Here is a 20,480-nt window from a genome sequence, read left to right on the forward strand (position 1 = left end):
CACTAATGCACCTTAGCCAACTATCATGTCTAGAGCTCTGTGTCTTAATCATCTCGTATTCATCATCACCATCTTGTTATTAATTATTTGATTGCTTATCTTTAATCATTGGCTTTTGATCATTGCTTAGACTTGTTTAATTTCATTATGTCACTTGTTACAACCCAAATCATCTCTTTTAGCTTGTATTAAGATACATATCATATGATTAGTGTTCTAAAGCAACACAATGGATTGATAACCCCTTGTACTACAATTACATTGGGGAATTGAACCCACAAGAGACAAAAGACACCTCTTGTTTCAAGCGGTTTGGATATGGTCATTGTGCTCATACATAGTTCACGTCTTCTTCTTGAAAGGCTGAATTGTTGTGATCGGTTTCACAAAATCCTTCATCTTCTACGCCATTGGTGATCTCACAGGCATGGATTGGGCGATTATTGCTCTAGAGGAGTTGGCTCATCATGTTCTTTAACTCGGTAATCTCCTTGTTATCTGTTCTGGTTGGCTTTGTCGAACGATCATATTCTGGACAATGGTTGCTATTAGCTTGAGCAAGATTTTCGATGAGAACTCTTCCTTGTGAGATTGTATTTTGTCTGAAATCTCCATTGCTGGCTATGTTAAGTGAGAGCTTGTACTTTGGTTGCAATCCTCTATAGAATGTGCTTATCAGGCTTGATCCGGGAAATCTATGTGGTGTGGACAATCATGTTCATACTCCTTAAAATGCTCCCAGGCTTCATAAAAAGACTCGACTGGACCTTGCTGGAAACTTTGGATCTTGTTTCTCAACAGGTTCGACCTTGACGTAGTATAAAAGTGGTTTAGGAAAGCGGTTTTGGATTTTTCCAAGTTAGTAATTGATCCTGCAGGCAAAGATTTTAACCAACGGTGAGCTTTATCACTTAGTGAAAATGAGAAAAGCTTACACTTAAGATAATCTGCGGGAACTTGGTTTGTCCTCATCATGCTGCAGATTTCTTCAAAGAGCTCAAGGTGATCCATTGGATGTTCAGAAGGGACTCCATGGAATTGATTTTGTTTCACCAAAGAGATTATCTGAGGCTTGACTTCGAACTCATTCCGGTTCGGTAATGGTACTTGAATCACATATCGATTCAGAAAGTTCTGAGTTAGTGCATCAAAGTCAGTCATACGATGATTTCGGGCTTGTCTTTGGTGTTGGTTTGCTGGCTGAATGGGGGGTTATTGCGTCCATTTGGCTGTATTCCGTAGTTATTATTTTCAGCAGCGTTGATAGGTGCATCAAGGTCTACACGTTCTTCTCTCTTCTGATCAACAGCATCTCGGTTTTGAGGGTTTCTTGGAGGGATTGGGTTTCCATCCCCATCGAGCTGAGGTTAATAGTTTCCTTTATGATCATCCTCTCGGTTATCACCATGATCGGAATCATGGGATCTCCAGGTTGGTCGTCATCGGCCATCCCTTGCGTTCGTGTAAGTCTTCGAAGTTCTATTTTATGTCTATCAATCTCGTCTAGAATCAGAATATTTGCTGCAGGTTTGCGCCTGGTATTCATGCTCTTCCCTAAAGACGAAGAAAAACAAACAAAAAAAAAGAGGAAAGAGATTTCAGAAACTTAAAAAGGAACTAGAGATCAGGTGTCTAAAACAGAAATTAGAACAAGAAAAATAAAAAGGCAGCAAAACAAATCCCTGGAAACGGTGCCAAAAACTGGATGTTTGCGGTGTGAGGGAACAATTTTTACCCTAAAAGAAACAAATGAAAGCCGCAAGTGCACAGCTAATCAATTGTACTACTCAGGGATTGAATCCACAGGGATTTGTGTGTCGAGTAATTTTCTACGGTTTCTAAGTTTATGTCTAGACTAAATCGATTTTAAGAGGTTGGGTGTGTGTCATGGTTTAATCTAGAACTAAAGAAAGCAAATAAATCTATCCTAAAAACAAGTAGAGCATTGAATGAAAGCAAAGCAAAAATGACGATCTAAGTGAACAAGTAACAAATCGATGGGGTTGTAAACAATATCAAAAACCGCTGGGCTTTCGGGAACTCTATGAGGATCATAATCGGTTTCAACAATTATGGCTATAGATTGGGATTGTTGGATATCAAAATATCTAGGGTTCTGGAGCAAGAGTACGGCGGTATGACTACGTCACTGTCATGATCATAACCAACTGTCTCTCGCAACTTTGACCAGTAGGTTTCCACTCTGGCCCTGGAAGGGAGAAAACACAGGAACTTGTATAGGGCTCGTCATTACTCATGACTAACCCATAGGTAGGTTTCCACTCCTATGACAGAATCGCCCGTTTCATTGTAGGTCAGATACTAAATGAAAACTTTCGCAACAATAACTATCTAGATCAGATACGAGGTGATCAATCAAGCATACATGCATTAAGAACAATAATAAAAGAAGAGCATAAAATAAAATCCCAGATCTAAAAACCTAGATTATGAGAGCCCCTTTCAGGAACCCTATGCCCAACCCGGGATCTACTCAGACATAGCTGATGTTGACATCATTATTGGTTTTAATGAAAGCAATTAAAACAGTAAAGAAAAGAGATGAAAGAAAGCTTCTCTATTAATGAACTCAAGGTTGAGAATCTTCTCTACAAATCGCTAAAAATGGCTATGAAAGTTGTCTCTGTAAAAAGTATGAAAGAGATCTAAAAACGACTTATATTACAAGTAATTATAGTCTTCAATACTCCAGGACGTCTAGGGTTTCGGAATTAAGGCTGAAAAATAACTTGGGCTTCAAAAATGGGCTTCATAACTCGGAGATAGCTGGCCGCGGTAGCATGGCCCTGACCGTGGTGAATGGCTTGCCGGCCACAGTCTCGTAGCTTGCTGGCCATCTTCAAATGTCTACGGGGCAAATGGAATATCTTGAGATCCAACTGTTGGAATGTCCCCAAACCAATTGCATTTGAAAGCTGGTTGAGTCTTCTATTAATTCTCCAAATTTGGGGATGATCTGACGGTGAGAAAGTCTTTGTCCCTCCTAGAGAGTTCTAGTGGTCTGAATTTATCCAAAAGAGTCTTTTTGTACCAATTTGCACATCTTTCTCCCAAATTACCTGAAAAGTCTTTTAAAATCCAAAAAACATGAAACTCCTTTCAAAAGCTTTGAAAATAGAGTAAAAACACCTGCAAAAAGATATTAAAGTGATCCATAAAAATGGTCAAAATCCGGTGTTATCATAGGTATTTCGATGGTTATGCTTTAAAGGTATGGTCACTGATGATTTTGAGTTCCCTATGATTTCTGTTTAAAGCTTTTTTTGATGATTTCACTATTGATTTCAAATGCTTTTTCAAAAGTTTTAATTAGTTTTAGGAATTTTTATTACAGTTTTTCTATATTTACAGTTCCGAAACTCTTTCAGGAAATTTAGGAAAAAACAAGGCAGAATGAAAGACATCCACATTTTTAGTTCAGAATCAAACCGTCAGAAGTTATGTCTCAAATGAAGATCTTCTCACCGTCTGATCCAGCTCAAATTTAGAGACATTTAAGAGGTCTCAGCTGAATTTCAAATTTAGTCTTTCTCAACCATATTTTTTTATCTCATCTCTTCTAGTAGAATTTAATGCATGAGGTTGGAGTCATGAACTAATCTCTGAACCTAAGATTGATCAGAGCCACGAGAGTGATATATCAGATCGCCGTACATAGCTTCAGAAGAACATAGCTGTAGGAGACGAAAGTAATTTTAGAGAAGATGTGAACAAAAACGAATCCAGTTCAGTTAATGCATGATCTTACTTGCGGCAAGAGACGAAAGCTACTTATCGAGTTTAAGTGATTAGTTGATTAAGGTGACCAGATTTGGTTGGCCATATTAGTGCATATTCTAGTTCCATGTAGATACTAGGAATAGATAAAGACATACTACCTGAGACTAGTCGGAAGATACTTAGATATTAATTATGGTAACCAGGAAAAGTCCGGGTCAACCCCTATGATTTCAGAACCCTAGTTTGAATCGAGCACCCATTAGATTTCCTTAACAACTCAACATTTTTGCATTTGTCCCTTGTCGATTTTATTTAGGATTTTTCTTCGTTTTATTTTATCTTTACTTTTCCCGTAAAAACCAAAACTTACAAAATTCTCCTGAGTTTATTAATTTGCTTACTCATCCCAGTTTGAAATTTTTGCTGATTAGACAATTTTTTGTGGATCGACACCCTAAATACTATATTGCATGATTGTACACTTGCAGGATACTAGGGTTTTATAAATTTAAAATTTAATTTGCGACCCGCTAACCCTAGCACGCATCACACTTCACATAATCTGCAGAACTTTGGTTGGTTCTCACCATCCTGCAGATTTCTTCAAAACGATCAATATGATCCATAAGATGTTCTCTAGAGACTCCATTTAACTTGTTTTGTTTCACAAAAGTGACAATTTGAGGTTTAATCTCTAAATCACCTCTTGTTGGTGGAGGAACTTGAATAACAGATCGATTTTGAAAGTGTTGGGGAGGTGCATCAAAGTCAGAAATACACATATTGTGGGCTTCTCTTCTTGCAGGATTAGCAAGCTGTATAGGTCGGTCATCATTTCTTCCATTAGGAGGTATGATATTGTCATCATTCCTTTGCTCTTCATGATCGGCCTAGGCTTGTCTCCTTTGGTCTTCAGGGTTTTCAGCAGCACGTCTATATACTTGGTTTCCCTCTTTATCAAGCAGTAGCTGATCATATACTCTATGAGCAGCCTCTCGGTCACGATAATCATCTCTATTGTGATCAATTTGATCGGTTTAAGAGATCTTCCCGATGGGGTGTTTGGATCAGCCATCTTGGGCATTCTATTGAGTTTTCTGAGCTCTCTTTCTTGTTTGTCAATCTCGTCTAGAAGTGGTACAATATTGGCAGGAGTTCTCCTAGTGTTCATGCCTGAGAGCAAAGAAAGCATAGATAAAATAAGTCAGAGAAACAGCATAAAAAAAATCAAAAATCTTGTGGTCTAGAACAGAAATTAGATTAAGAAATCAACCAGACAACAAAATAATCCCTGGAAACAGTGCCAAAAAATTGATGTGGGTGCAGTGAGAAACTACAAGTTTTATCCTATACAAGCTGCAAGTGCACAGCAAGCGCAATAGTACTTAGGGATCAAATCCACAGGGATTTGTGTGCTTAAGATTTCTTAACTGATTCTAAAAAAAAAAAAAAACTCTAAACCTAATCAGATTAAAGGGTGTTGTGTGTCATGAAAATTCTAATAAACTAATCAGAACATAAAACTAAAAGAAAAGGTGTAAATCAATAGATAGAAAGCGTTTGGGCATTAGGAAATTTCTCCAGGGTTCACGATCTATAACATCAAAAAATTAGGTAAGGATTTTGATTCTAGAACTAAATTAGATATAAGTATGATAAGCCAACTATCGTAACTCTAACCAACCAATCACATAAATTCGACCAGTAGCTTTCGTCTCTGGCCGCAAGAAATATTGCATTAACTAAACAGAATTCATCTTGGCTCATGCTCCCTCTGTAGGTAGCTTTCGTCTCCTACGACGGTTATGTTCATAAGATCCAGATCAAACAATCTGTGACAATCTGATACATCATTTTTGTGGTTCTGATTAAACCTTAAATCAGATGGTAGCTAATCAATCTATCATACATGCATTAGGATCAGGATAAATGAGAGAATCATCTAAAAACCCAAATTCTTATTCTGAAAACCTAGATGTTTTTCGATCATGAGGGCCCTTTTGATAGTACTCTTACCCAACAAGGCAACTACTCAGGCATAGCTGAACTTAACATCATCATTGGTTTAAAATAAAAGCAGTAAAGTAAAGAGATAAAATATGAAGAAAAGCTTCCCTTATTGAAGACATGGTTGGTGAGAAAGCCTTCTACAAATGCATATAGTAAAATGGTTATGGTGCATCTGGCACATGTTGTACATTCTGAGGCAAAGGAGAAGTCTGCTGCATCTGGCACTATAACGGTGAATCTGATACATCTGTCTGGAATATTCAATTCAAGGTGGAGATCTGTTAATATACATTGAGTCCTAAAGTGTACAAGCTTTTTGGCGTTGATGTGTGCAGGCTGCACAATCAAATATGAATGATGCTTGCAGTATGTTGAAGCCTACATGCTGCATCTTGAATCTTACACATTGTCTATGGAAGTTTACACGCTGTATGTTGAAGCTTACAAGTTGCACGATAAAGTTTACAGTCTGTTTAAGCAAACGGTTGAGTGCAACATCATGAATAGTGAAGCTTGCAAACTACTGAAACTGATGTTTAGATTTACATGTTGCATAAGCTGATGTCAATATTACAAAATGTGTAAGCAATGTAGAAGTCTGCATGCACTTAGGCTGCTGTTGTTAACTGAAGGTTCCTACATATGCCTAAGTGAGTGAGTTCAATTGCGATTAGGGTAAACTATGGTTTTTCTGCTTTAAGTAATTGTGTTACCCTGATTTCTGATGTATCCTGAAATTTCCTATCTTCATAGTAAAATCAGTCTCTTTTGCTTGTGGACGTAGATAACACATATTGGTGAACTATATTAACTTTGTGTGTGTTCTTTACGTTTACTATTTTCTTCTTGCATTCAGTGTGCTACTTTTTCCTATGTCTACTTTACCTAGTTCACAGCACAGACGAATTCTTTATTATTTTATTGATAGGTTTTATCACTAGAGATAGAAATTTGGAAAGGTTTGAATACGAGTTTTTTGGGTTTTTTTCGGAAGGAGAATCTATTAATATTTATGCAAGATGTGTAGATATGAGAGTCTATTAAATTAAATATTGGACGGTTAAGATGTAAAATAGCTGATAACATATTATTTATTGATTATATATAGTTTTACATATGTTGTAACACTCCAATTCTAGGTTCCAAAGGAAACCAGACTAAACCGGCGGTATTAGTTAAACCTACTCTAAGAATTCCTGAATAACTCTTTATTCTTATTCCAAAACCAATCAAATCCAAGTCTTGCAACAAAAATAACATAACTCAATTAAATCCGAATTAAATAGGAAATATTTTCTTAAAGTGATCTACGAAATAGTTCTGAAAAACAAATAAAACTTCCTCCATCTCTGAAGGCACACCATACTAGAGCTACTCCTCTAGTTCCTCCCAGACATCTTCACAATCACAATCATCACACTCACCTGCAAATATAAATTTAAAGAGAGGGGTGAGTAATTTGGGGAAGTACTAAGTAAGAACCAAACCAGACAGTTGACAAAAAAAAAAAAAAAAAAAAAACCAAACCAGACTCCCTTTCCACTCAATTATCATTTTCCACCAACATGACAAGTATAAATCTAACAAGCAACAGACCAGAACTCCACAAGTGCATAAGCAACTAACAAGGAGGCGTCTCCAACAAGCGGTCAAACAGACAGGCTCAGTAGCAATCACACAGACAGGCTCAATAGCTGTCACACAGACAGGCTCTACATAGCGGTCACACAGACAGGCATGGTGGTTCGTCTAACCACCTAACGATGAATTATTGTCACAGTCACACAGATGGCACATAATCCAGCAACCTAATCCGTACCCCGGCACACCTCAACCGAGACGAACACCTAATATACCTATATCTACCAAGTACTAACCACACAACAGGGTGAACAATCAAGTATGCTGGTTTTTCCTCTAATGAGAGTCCTGATCATATTATTTATAAATATATATGGATCTATCTAGATATGTAGGAAAACATCCTGGACTTATCAGATCTAGACTCCGCACACCAGAAGAAGACAAAAGAATAAGAAGAACAACCTACATCTAATCATCACCTTAGCCAAAATGCAGATCTGAGTTACAGAGAGCTAGAAGCAAGGGAATTAAGGAGCTTCTGGGAAGGAGGGGGCTGGCACGCACTCCTTCTCCAATTGGCAGGCAGCAGCAGCAGCAAGGCTGAACAACTGCGGCGGCACCTGATTCTCTCCTTCTCTTTTTTTCTTTTGGTGGCTAGGGTTTTTAGAAGACAAATAATGCTCCTCTTCATTCAACTTCTTATTTATATTAGGATTGCTGGAGTGACCCTGGCTTGCTGGACCTCTTCTAGATGAGCCGGGTTTGGGATGTTACAAATGTAATAATCTTTATATGTATGTATATTAACAAGTATATGTAATATACGTATTAAAATATATGATCTAACATTAACTTCAATATACTACAAAAACATGTAACTTATTATTCAAAATCAATGCTAGTTACCATAACATGTAGATTATGTTTAATGAAATTAATGCATAAAATATTTTAACATAAAAAGAACATAACTTGTAAACAATTGAGTTAGCACACTGAATATACATGAACCTAAATGTTATCCTTATAAACATGTTTTAAGTCATGTTAACATTAAAATTAAATATAAATTAAAAACTTACGTACGGTTTAATAATTGTTAACGATTATAAAAATAGCTAACTCGTTTCCACAATGACTAAATATGACCAATATTTTATATTAACCAACAAAACCAAAGTTAACATAGTGGGTCAAAAAAAAAAACAAAAAAAAAATATATCGTGGGTTAATAGCTCTTTCTTTTGTTCGTTTCTATTTTATGTATGAAGACTCTGTTGTTTTGCCTTCTTCTCTAAGCGATTTGGTTGGCAAAACATATTGTAACTTCCCGAGTTCTAGTATATATGAAAAAACTTATAAGAATTGATAAGCTACCTATGTCATTAAAGTGCATTTATCGTTTCGGATAATGGTTTTGAGAAAACTCCAAATTTATGTGTGCTTAAAGTTAGAGCAATTTCAGGATGAATGATCTACCGGAAAATAGTCTGTGGTACTGTGTGAGTGAGGACAAAAACACGAAAAACATCATGTGGTGATTGCAGAGACAGTAGACATGCAAGTCTTATGAGCCTCCCAGACTAACGCACTGACCATCGGACAATGGTGGGCTAACGAGCCTAGAGAGAGGACGTTGGACTCACTGGGAGGAGTGGTTGGGGCATTCAGAGTTGATAGCCAATCCAGATAAAGGGTAGATCGGGGTCTTATGGATTTGATAGCCCGTCTGTTAGGTTCCGAGAAGGAAAGACGGGAGCGGAGTCTCACAAGTAGTATCAGAGCCCTGTCGAGGGTGGTGGCACTGGTAACTTGTCAACCCCAGAATGAGTAGTAGCAGAGAATGAGTACTATTGACGGAAGTTTTTTGGGAATGTGTTATAGAATCTCCATGTTGATTGCTATGATTGAATGATTATCTGATTATAAAATATTAGAATTATACTATATAATAAAATTAGTTATTATATTCTAGGTTGCATATTATATGGGTTCAATGTCTATATTATGAATACTTATATTACTATATCATATTATGTGTTTATGAATCTTGTGTGCTCCTTAAGTGCACCCTTACTTAGTATTTTTCTACGAATACTCACCCCTCTCTTCTTTTTCAGGTGAGACTGAAGAGTACAACTTATGGCGGTTGATGCGGTGTTGCTTTTGAGGACTATGGGTAGGGCTGGAACGGAGCCGGATATCCGGACTTTTCAAAGTATCCGGATCCGGCTCCAGATTTGACGGATAATCAATTTTATTATCCGAATCCGGATCCGAAAACTCCGGATATCCGATGACCGAATATCCGGTTTGAACCGAAGATTTACGGATATCCGACCGGATATCCGGTTTCGTTGATTTTAAAAAAAAAAACTTCAATTTTTAAAATTATAATGAGATAATATATATAATTAAAATGTATCATTATAGCAAAAATTACAAATACCAAAAATTTAAAAGCATTCAAGTAGCATTCAAATAACACAAAGTTTAAAAATTTACATAGCAAAAGAGAAAATAGTAATAGAGAAGTTAATTTATCTTCATATCCTTGTGTTATCTATTTTCATGGTCTTCTCTCACAATCTGAAATAGAAAATTATCATGCAATATAAATTTCAATCATGTGTAAAAGAGTTAAACCAAAAAAAATTTTCAAACATAATTAAAACAAAAAATTAAATGCATATCCAAAGATTTCAAAATTTTCAAAATCTTAATAAACGGATAACGGATAACGGATATCCGAGTTTAAAATTTTCTATTATCCGGATCCGTATTCGAAATAACCGAATACTTAATTTCACTATCCGGATCCGGATCCGAACTACACGAATATCCGGTTTTTACGGATCGGATAGGATCGGATACCTGATCGGATAGCGGATACCGAATAATAATTCCAGCCCTAACTATGGGCGTATTTTTTTAAATAGTTTTAATAAGAATTTAATGTATATTTACTTTAGTTTTTCTTTAAATATTTAACTAACGGTTTACGTTAAGAGTTTCTAGTTTATTTCTTTTAATAAAGGATTTTAGACAATAAATCTTTTTAATGAGCTCGTTATTCTTTTAGAAAAAATTCGTTAAATGAGTGTAAATCAAGTTAGAGTTAATTTGCAAAATTAGAGTGTCTCACCTTTTTTTTTCTTTTTCTGATTTGCAACATCGCCGTCTTGTAAGAGGAAGGTGATGAATCCACTTCGGTGGATGAGTCTCCAACCAAAACATGAAGTCAGGTGTTCAGTCAAATGAGTGAACATTTTTCGTCTGTTTTTGGTTCTTTCCTTTTTATTTTTATGTTTAGGTGTTTTAAATGATTCTTGCCATTATTTGATGTCAAAAGAAAGTTTAAAAAATGAGTCTTGCTATTGTTTTCATATTGGTTCTTGTTATTTTCAATTGTGTTCGGGAATAATGTTATGATTTTTATATCTAGTATGTTTTTTTGTATTTGTTCATTTTGTTGTAATTTGTAAATTTTTTTTTATAAAATATATATATATATATATATATATCTTTCATATGTTTTTGAATTTCTTTCTATCATTTACAGTTAAAGATCAAATTGCGGTATATGTTAGCACATTCTAATTTTTTATTTATTAGTATCTCTTTATTACAGTCTTAAATAAGAAAGAAAAGAGAAATTAATTAAGATAGTACTAAAAAATTAGAGTTGACAAATATAGCACCCTCATTTGGGAGGTATCAAGAGTAACATTCATTAAAGACTAAAAGACATTTTTGCTTTCTGAGAATTTTTTCTGGAAAACAAATTGTGGGCTTATAGAAGCTTTGCTAACATAGAAATGGAGTCCGTCGATGAAATAACGGAAATTCGGTGATGATTATCAGAGATCGACAATGATCAGATGAAGAATTTCTTGGCGAAGTGAGTACAAGGGTAAAGTGTAGGAGGTAGAAATTTTTCTTGGTTTTTAGTTAGTTCATGATAACTTATATTTATCGCATTTTCTTTTTGATGAATGCTACTTTAATATAGCTTCCATATAAGAGTGTTAGATTTGTAGAGTTTAAATTTCTTAGATCTATTTTAGAGAATTACTCGGAAAGAGAAATAGATAGAAATATGTGCTAAAATAGCAGTTTAAAATCCATGTTAAATAATTGAATCAAAAATCACATACCCCTGAAAATATAAAAGACTGCAATTATTTTTTTCAATACATTATTTTATTAAAATATATTTGATGATACAGTTTATAAATAACTAATAAAATTCAATTTTTGCAATGAAAAGTACAGAGACAGTTTTTGCTTTGTGCTATACACTTGCCTGATCCTTTCCACTTCGAAGAACACTGAGCAGCACACTGTTTAGCGTCACAAATTTCTGTTCCTGTAAAATATTCATGGCACATTTCTTGTCCTTGAGACTCCATTGTCACCATTCCTAATAATAAATATTTAAAACATATACTAATATCATCTCAATTTTGTTCTTTATCAAATAAAAAGGTGATAAAGAAAACACCATCAACTAAAACTATAAAATAGAAGAAATTTAAGTGTAAAACAAACCTAAAACAAGGACAGCCATGAAGATAGCAAGAACTGTGGCTTTAGTCATATTTTATGATACAATGAATATGAAAGTCTTAAAATATAAAATGATGGCTGTAATTGTATTGCATTCATGATATATATAAGATAAGAAGTAGAAAGAAGAAAAAAATCAACTAGTAACTAATTAGATGATGAATGGAAAAGGTCAAAACAAAAATAAAATAGGAAAGATATCAAGAAATCAATCAAAATTTAAAATCGATAAGAATGTAATTAACCACATTTAAATTACATATGGATAAAATTTTGAAAAAGTCAACAATCATGAAATAGATGCTGGAAAAAATCATAAATATTTAAGCATGAAAGATATTTAGAAAATTAATGGAAAAAAACTTAGTCAACCATAAGTAATATTGTATGAATATATCCTATTTAGTAAGTGTGATGGAAATTTAAATTTATGTAGAAGAGAGACATGAGTCAACATATTCATAGTTTCTAGATTTAAATAAAATTCATAAATATGGTATGCAAATCTAGATTGTTGTTGATCAGAAAAGGGTGGTCTAAGTAGGATTAATTGTCATCATAAAGTGTAATTTGATCTGATATGAAACTATAGAAAATAATCAAATCGCAAGTGGAAGAAAATAAGAAATACATTTGGGAACCAATATATTCAACCAAAGAATTTAACAGATTTTGAATAAAAATGATTATTATTGTTTTTAATGCTACGATCAAGATGGAAGGAATGCATTTGATAACCTATCTATTCAAACCACTGAGTTCAATAAAATTTGAATCAAAGCGTGGGGTAATTAATTTAAAAGCAATTGACTGTATATAGAAATTATTATAAACTATAACTAAATAAAAGTGATATATATATATGTGTGTTTGTTTATATATATTATATTATATTAGACGATAGAGAGGAGAGGGAGAAACAGACGAGAGTTGAAAGAGAAATGATGTTCTCTTCTTGTTACTTCTTTTTACAAGAGGTCACTCCTATTTATAGGGAACATAAGTCTGTCATATAAGTCGGTAAGAAACATAAAATATTTTTAAATAGATAATTATTATCTAATACTTCCTTTTAATTATTCATCATTATAATATATTACGTAATCTCTTTTCGGAGAAAATAAATAGATGAGTCTTCACTTCTACGTCACTAGAATTATAGTACTCTTTTTTTGTTTCTTCGATATTTATCATTTGCATATTCTTTGATGCTTCACTAAAAATCTTGTTATAGAAAAATTCTATAGGATAAAAACCATAGCAACGAAAAAAATGCATCCATGCGCTTCATCGTACTTCTTTTGGAAATATTCTTCTTTAAATGTTTATCTTTTTGTGTTTTCTTTGTTGCCTCATTAAAAACCTTGTCATGGAAAAATTTATTGGGATATTATTACAATTCTCCCTCTGGAAGCATGATGTTCAAGAGATGCATTCCAATTATATATACCATCATTTTGGGGAATCTTTATAAGTAGAGTCTTAGTGAACAAACTCGTATTATAGTCATTTTCGAATCTTTGGACTTCTGGTCCTTTAATCGAATTAGTCAAACTCTTCCCATGAAATATGTTATCCCAAATTTTCAAGCTTTTCTTTAATCGTTGTAACTTGACCAAACATATTTGTCAAATGCTTCAGGCATCCTTGATCCTTTTGGGATTTTAATCAATACTCTACTGAATGTGATTACATCCATGACCGGAGAACATCAATTTCCGATCTTTGAGAAAAACTTTTAACCACAAATCAAATTTTATATATTTTGACTTTTTTCTCATTGTTTTCGAACAAAGACCCATTTGGTCTCGAAAGACATTAAATCTTCAGGTATAATGATTATTAGTCCTACGACATTTTCTTTTATTGATTCTTCTGGAATCCTTTCATTTTATTCTCTAATTTTCTTTCTCATCAGGAGAATTTTAGATTCCATTAGCCTCCCCCTTTTTTCACTGAACCTTACGTTCATTTATTTACTCCGATAAATTTGTCTTCTTCAGGAACATTAATATTTGTGGAGCATTCCCAAGTTACGAACTTTAAGTTCGAAATATTTTGTAGGGAGGATTAAATAGCACTTTCTTTAGAAATGTTTAAATCTGAGATTTTCTATATGTATGATCCTTCTGGTATCTTTTGAGATGAGATATTCAATTGGGATACTGATAACACCGGATTTTGACCATTTTTATGGATCATTTTAATATCTTTTACAGGTGTTTTTACTCCATTTTCAAAAGTTTTCAAAGGATTTCTATGTTTCCGGATTTTAAAAGACTTTTCAGGTAATTTGGGATAAAGAGGCATAAAATGGTACAAAAAGACTCTTTTGGATAAATACAGACCGTCAAAACTCTCATAGAGAGACGAAGACCTTCTCACCGTCTGATCACCCTAAAAAAATGGACAACTTATAGAAGAATCAACCAGCTTTCAAATGCACTTGGTTTGGAGACATTCCAACGGTTGGATCTCAAGATATTCCATTAGCCCCGAAGCCACGCGGAGTCGGCCAGCAACTCACGCGACCGCGGCCAACAAACTATTTGCCGCGGTCAGAAGCCTCCCGACCGCGGGAAACAAGCCAATTGCCGCAGTCACAGCACTCCCGACCGCGGCATTCAACCTCCGACTTAAAGCCCACTTATCTGAAGCCCAAAGTCATTCCCAGCCTCAATTCCGGAACCCTAGAGACCATGGAGTATTGGAGACTATAAAATACATGTCATTTATGTCGTTTTTAGACACCACCCTTCATACTTTACAGAAACCCTTTTCCTTTAGCCGTTTTTATGAGATTTTTGTAGAAGATTGTTCAAGTCCGAGTTCTTCAATAGAGAAGCTTTCTTTATCTCTTTTCTTTACTGTTTTTCATTACTTTTATTAAAACCAATGATGATGTCGAACTCAGCCATGTCTGTGTAGATCCCGAGTTGGGCTTAGGGTTCCTGAAAGGGGCTCTCATAATCGATTAAGACATCTAGGTTTATAGATCTGGGATTTCGACCTGTTCTCTGTTTATTCTTGTTCTTATTGCATGTATGCTTGATTGATCACCTAGTATTTGATCTAGATAGTTAGTGTTGCGAAAGTTTTCATTAAGTATCAGCCCTAGAATGAAACAGGCGATTTTTCCGTAGGAGTGGAAACCTACCTGCGGCGAGATCGTGAGTATTGACGAGTCTTATGCAGCTCTTGCGTTCTCTCCCTTCCAGGGCCAGAGTGGAAACCTACTGGTCAGGGTTGCGAGAAACAGTTGGTTATGATACGACAGTGACGTAGTCATACCGCCGTACTCTAGCTCTAGAACCCATATATTGTTATCCGTCAATCCCAATCTATCTACCTTATTGTTAAAACCGATTATGATCCCTTAGAGTTCCCAAAAGCTCAGCGTTTTTAGCCATAGTTTACAATTCCATCGATTTTTACTTGCTTTCTTAGACCTGCATTTCAATTTCCTTAGTTCGTATTTACTTGCCTTATATACCTTTCATGCGATATTTTACTTGCCTTATTTTCGTTTAGTTCGATATTTTACTTATTCCATTTGCATTTCATTAGATTTCTTTACTTGCTTTTTAGGATAGATTTATTTACTTTCTTTTGTTTTAGTTTAATTTGCAAGAAAAACAACCAACCTTTAAAACCAATTTAGTCTAGACATAAAGTTAAAAACCATAGAAGAATACCAGGCACATAAATCTCTGTGGATTCGATCCCTAAATACTGCAACTGATTAGCTGTGCACTTGCGGCTTTCTTTTGTTTGTTAAGGGTAAAACTTGTTCCCTCACGTAGTTGACACACTCAGCACCGCATCAGATACCTGCAAAATAAAATGAACATAATTTTCCTAAAAGACATTATATCTTATGGCTAAATCAAGGATCACTTTCTTTGATCCACCTATTAGTTAACCTTAACTTAAATTATTAAACTCCATGCAACATATACTCATCAAGTAGAATTCCCGGGAACATAGTTCTAACATTATTAATCCTTCAGGGGTTAAATCCTTCAGGGATTTTTCATTTAAAAATGTTACGACATCTATAAGGCACAATTCAAGTCGTTCATTTTCTGCCAAACTTGATATTACTTTTAATGTTTAGACTGCTGGTCCAAAAATTTATCATTTTTCATATGAGCTTAGCATAGACTTTATTGCTTTTCACTTTTTGGCCAATATTTTCACTTTCTACACTCATCCATAGAGGTAGATTTATGATCCTTATTAATACCGAACAATATCTTGTTTATATTGTCGACAATTATTTTTATCTTTGGTTCCACACTCTTCCGTAATAACATGGTTAATCGAGATCTCTATATCATTATCAATGATATCATTCAGGTACCTGATTTTATTATTAACCATATCAACAGGTCTCTTCGGAAGATTCATCCTCTTTTCAACATATATTTGCTCCCTTCCTTTTTGAGGATTTTATATTTATGACCAAAGTAGTCTATCACGTTTGTTACGTGCCATAGACTCTTTATTGATAAATCGTCCTCCAGGGACATATTCTTGGAGAATTTTTGAGCTAGAATTGAGATTTTCTTTCGTTATATGTTTGGCATTTTACATATGAATTATCTCGAAATTGGTTATTTGGACCAAAACATATCCAAATAACCAATCTTTGGGCCTTGTATTATGCATCAAATCCTTTAGTGGACTCTTGATACTTTCTTTGAGATGATGGCTTTACTTGCCTATTCATCTTAAACTGATTTTAACTTATTCGGGTATAATTTGGGGACTTCTTAAAGAAATCCAACCATCATATTCAATAATCATTCAACAAAAATGGTGATTCATCTCTCATGATGGTCTCATTTTTATTTTATTTCTGCTAAGACATGCATGTGTAAAACCTTCGAGTTTATCACATTAATTCTCTATACCATTATTACACCGGGATGACTTGTACCAATTATATTATTTACTAGTAAACTTCGAGTTTACTATCTTAAACAATTTGTCATCTTTATGCATGTCTCCATCATGTACTTTTCTAGAATGTTTCACTCTGCTGGAGCATTTCGTTCTTTTAGAACATGTAGCTTTTTAGCTTTTTAGAACATGTAACGTTTTAGCTCTTATGAAGCTTTTATTTTCTAGAGCTCTTTAGCTCTTTTAGGAGTTTTTAGTTCTTCTGGGGCTTCTAGCTCTGCCGGAACTTTTAACTCTTCCAGATTTTCTAGTTCTTCTGGAACTCACATATTTAATTAACAAAAATGAATCAAATAGTTAAACATATTAACAATTAAACCACAGTAAACATAAATTAAAAAAAACTATAATTAAAACAATCATCTTCTGGATGAAAATTATGTGGTTCATCTGAAACGTTTTAATATGTCTTCAAGATATTTTTATTTATGTGGTTCTTCGAAAACTTTTAAAAATGACTTTGGGACAATATTTTATTTGGTTCTTTCATATAATTAAAGAAATGTAATAAAATTTGTAAAAACAGAATTTGAGCAATAAATAAGGCAATCCTTTCATATAGTAAACAATAATAAACAAAAATTAAAGAACAATAACTAAAACAAATATTCGTCTTCTGAACGGAATATATTATACAGTTCTTCAGGAACTCTGTTAATTATATATCTTTTAGATATATATTCTTTGTATAGTTCTTCTGGAACTTCTTTTCATATATGTCTTCAAGACATTTTTTTCTAATCGGTTCTTCAAGAAATGTTCTGAAATATCTTCTAAACATTTGATTTCAAACGGTTCTTTGGGAACAATAACTATGATCATAAACGACCATAAACGGTTCTAAACATATGATCATAAACGACCATAAAAATGAGAAGACATATTTTGCCATAATAATTGGTTCGGAGAAAGCAGTGTTTATCATCCCGACTATAGTATATAAATGTAAACAGATTGAACATAAATCAAATCTTACTTTTTGATCGTGAAACAATCGTACTGATAACGTATTATAAATTATAATTAAATAAAAGTGATATATATATATATATGTGTGTGTGTTTTGTATATATATATTATTATTATATTAGACGATAGAGAGGATAGGAAGAAGTAGACGAGAGTTGAGAGAAATGATGTTCTCTTCTTGTTACTTCATTTTACAAGAGGTCACTCCTATTTATAGGGAACATAAGTCGGCCATATTGAGTCGGTAAGAAACATAAAATATTCTCAAATGGATAATTATTATCTAACAGAAATCAGTATATTTTTAGTATTTAGTTATTCGGTTTGGTTTACTCAGATTTCAGTTTTTTTTTTCTTTAATTTCAAAATATAATTAAAATAATTTTGTTCAATTCACTTTTAGAAAAAAAAATATCAAAAAAATTATTAATAAATTTTATTAAACATAGTAGATTTTGTACTTTTTATGTTTATAATCATACATAATAAATTTTTCAAATGAAAGCTTCGCATTCACTCTCAGCAAAGTTAATTATCGTCATACCCCTTAATAATTATCTTATGCAATTTTTTAATTAAATATAATTTTTTAAAGTACTTCAGTAATTCCATCGATAGAAGAATAATCTAAAACACTCCTTCATTCTTTCGTATCCCTTATGGGTCCCTCATTTTTAATGAGCTTGGAAATATCTAAGTAGTCTTTGTAATTTTCTATAGAAGAAAATTAGAATTAGAAATTCGGCAAATGATAATTAAGCGTAGATGAACCAATGAATAGAGGTTTACCAAATTTCGGCCAATGAGATATAAGCATAACTAGCCAATCAGAAACGAGCGTCTAGGAAATTGACCAATCAGGAGGGAAGAGAAAAATATTAGGCGCCAAAGATTTATCCAATCAGGAACAGGTTTTGTCAGGAGGACCATCTTGAAACCATATTTAACCAGCTTCCTCTCCCAGCGATCGCGACAGAGAGAACGAGAGATCGTCGAGTCGTTCTTGACATTTTGCTGCACTGATTCGACATTGAAGGCTAATCGAGGTAATACATTTTTGTGGTTGGATTTTCTTACCTCGTTTTGATTTTGGGAAGTCGTTGCCCTAGAACAGCTATTGGAGATTAAATTCGATTATTGAATAGGGAATTGTAGACTATGGAAATGGTGATTGGTTGCTAATCGGATGGGTATTTAGTGTATTGGAGGTTTAGATGTTATACCGCAGTAACTGGGACTTAGATTATAGTATTTTCCCGTAGTTGACTATTTTTGAGAGGAGAACGAGAGAGAGTAACAATTGGTATCACTTGCGTACAACTAGAAACAACTGGAAACATTGTATCACTTGCGTACAACTGGAAAGTTCAATTTATTATGCAGTTGAGTATGGTGTATCTGTTATTTTTTCAGGTGATAATGATTACGAACATATTTTTTGATTATGGGAGATATTATTCAACTTCGGAGGATAAATAGATTTCAGCACCAGCTTCCATGTATGGTGAAATGTTTAAGTCATCAACTTTGGAGGAGATTACTTATTCTGGTTTAGTGGATAAGATATGCACGAAGGTTGGGATTGTCTAATCTTCGAGTAAGCTGAAACTGAGTTACATTCCGGTACTAGTGCGGACTCAGAGAAAATTCTATATTTTGAATGACGATGACCTAGCTGTGTTTCTGACCTCATTGGATAAAGAGGGACGCATAAGTATTATTCATGTAGAGGTCATCAAAGGTGTTGAAGTTGGTGAGGAATTTTCTAGAGTTGAAAAGGTAAGTTCAATTGGTATCAATTACGAGGGGTTGCGTTTAGGTAATGGTGAATTATATAATGGTGTACTTGCTATTTACACAGGCAACTGTTCAGCAGAATAACATCAACAGAATGTCCCGGTGAAAGAGGAAGCTGATGATGATGATGTTGACGAGGGAAAAGATGGTGATGATGTAACACGTGACAATGGAGAAGGTGGTGATGATGTATCACGTGACAATAGAGTAGATGATGGCAATGGAGGAGATGATGGCAATGGAGGAGATGATGGTAAAGCAAAGTTTGATAACGAAGAGGAAGAATACAGACGGTTTGATTTTGATGATGGTCCCCGTGCTGAAGTATAAACGCAACATTTTGAATGGGATGATGGTATGAATCTGAGAGTAGGGCAACAATTTGCATGTAAACAAGATTTGATAGAGTTATTGTATAGAGCTTCACATCAGAATTGTTTTGGTCTGAATATAAAGAATTCAGATAAGAAGAGATACGTGGTGAAATGCGGTGAAACGCGTTGTTATTGGTATTTACGAGCTTGGAAAGATGCGAATACACCATGTTTTTCTGTTAAAGTATACCAGAAGATGCATAGTTGTTCTCGGGCCAGTGCGAGTACAAAAGCAAACAAAGGAAATGAACACCATGATTAGTTGCATCTGTTGTTAAGGAAGCGTATCCAGGTCGATTAGATACACCAACTCCTCATGATGTCATGGTTATGGTTAAAAATAATGCTTCTGTAAGTGTGTCATACTCTACTCTACCGCATGGAGAGGAATACAGAAAGATAAATCTCTGATTCGTGGTTATTCTGAAGACAGCTATAGAGATCTGTACTCATATTTGTACATGCTAGAAC

General features: G+C 34.2%; 1 non-coding gene across 1 annotated transcript; it reads left to right on the forward strand.

Annotated features, from left to right (window-relative positions):
• Positions 1 to 695: 695 nt before the first annotated feature.
• LOC112085902 lies at positions 696 to 801 on the forward strand. The gene has a single exon (XR_002899181.1). It is a non-coding gene; the product is annotated as a small nucleolar RNA R71 (small nucleolar RNA).
• Positions 802 to 20,480: the final 19,679 nt, after the last annotated feature.

This window comes from Eutrema salsugineum, unplaced genomic scaffold (assembly GCF_000478725.1).
Source record: "Eutrema salsugineum unplaced genomic scaffold, Eutsalg1_0 scaffold_3, whole genome shotgun sequence".
Taxonomy (NCBI): domain Eukaryota; kingdom Viridiplantae; phylum Streptophyta; class Magnoliopsida; order Brassicales; family Brassicaceae; genus Eutrema; species Eutrema salsugineum.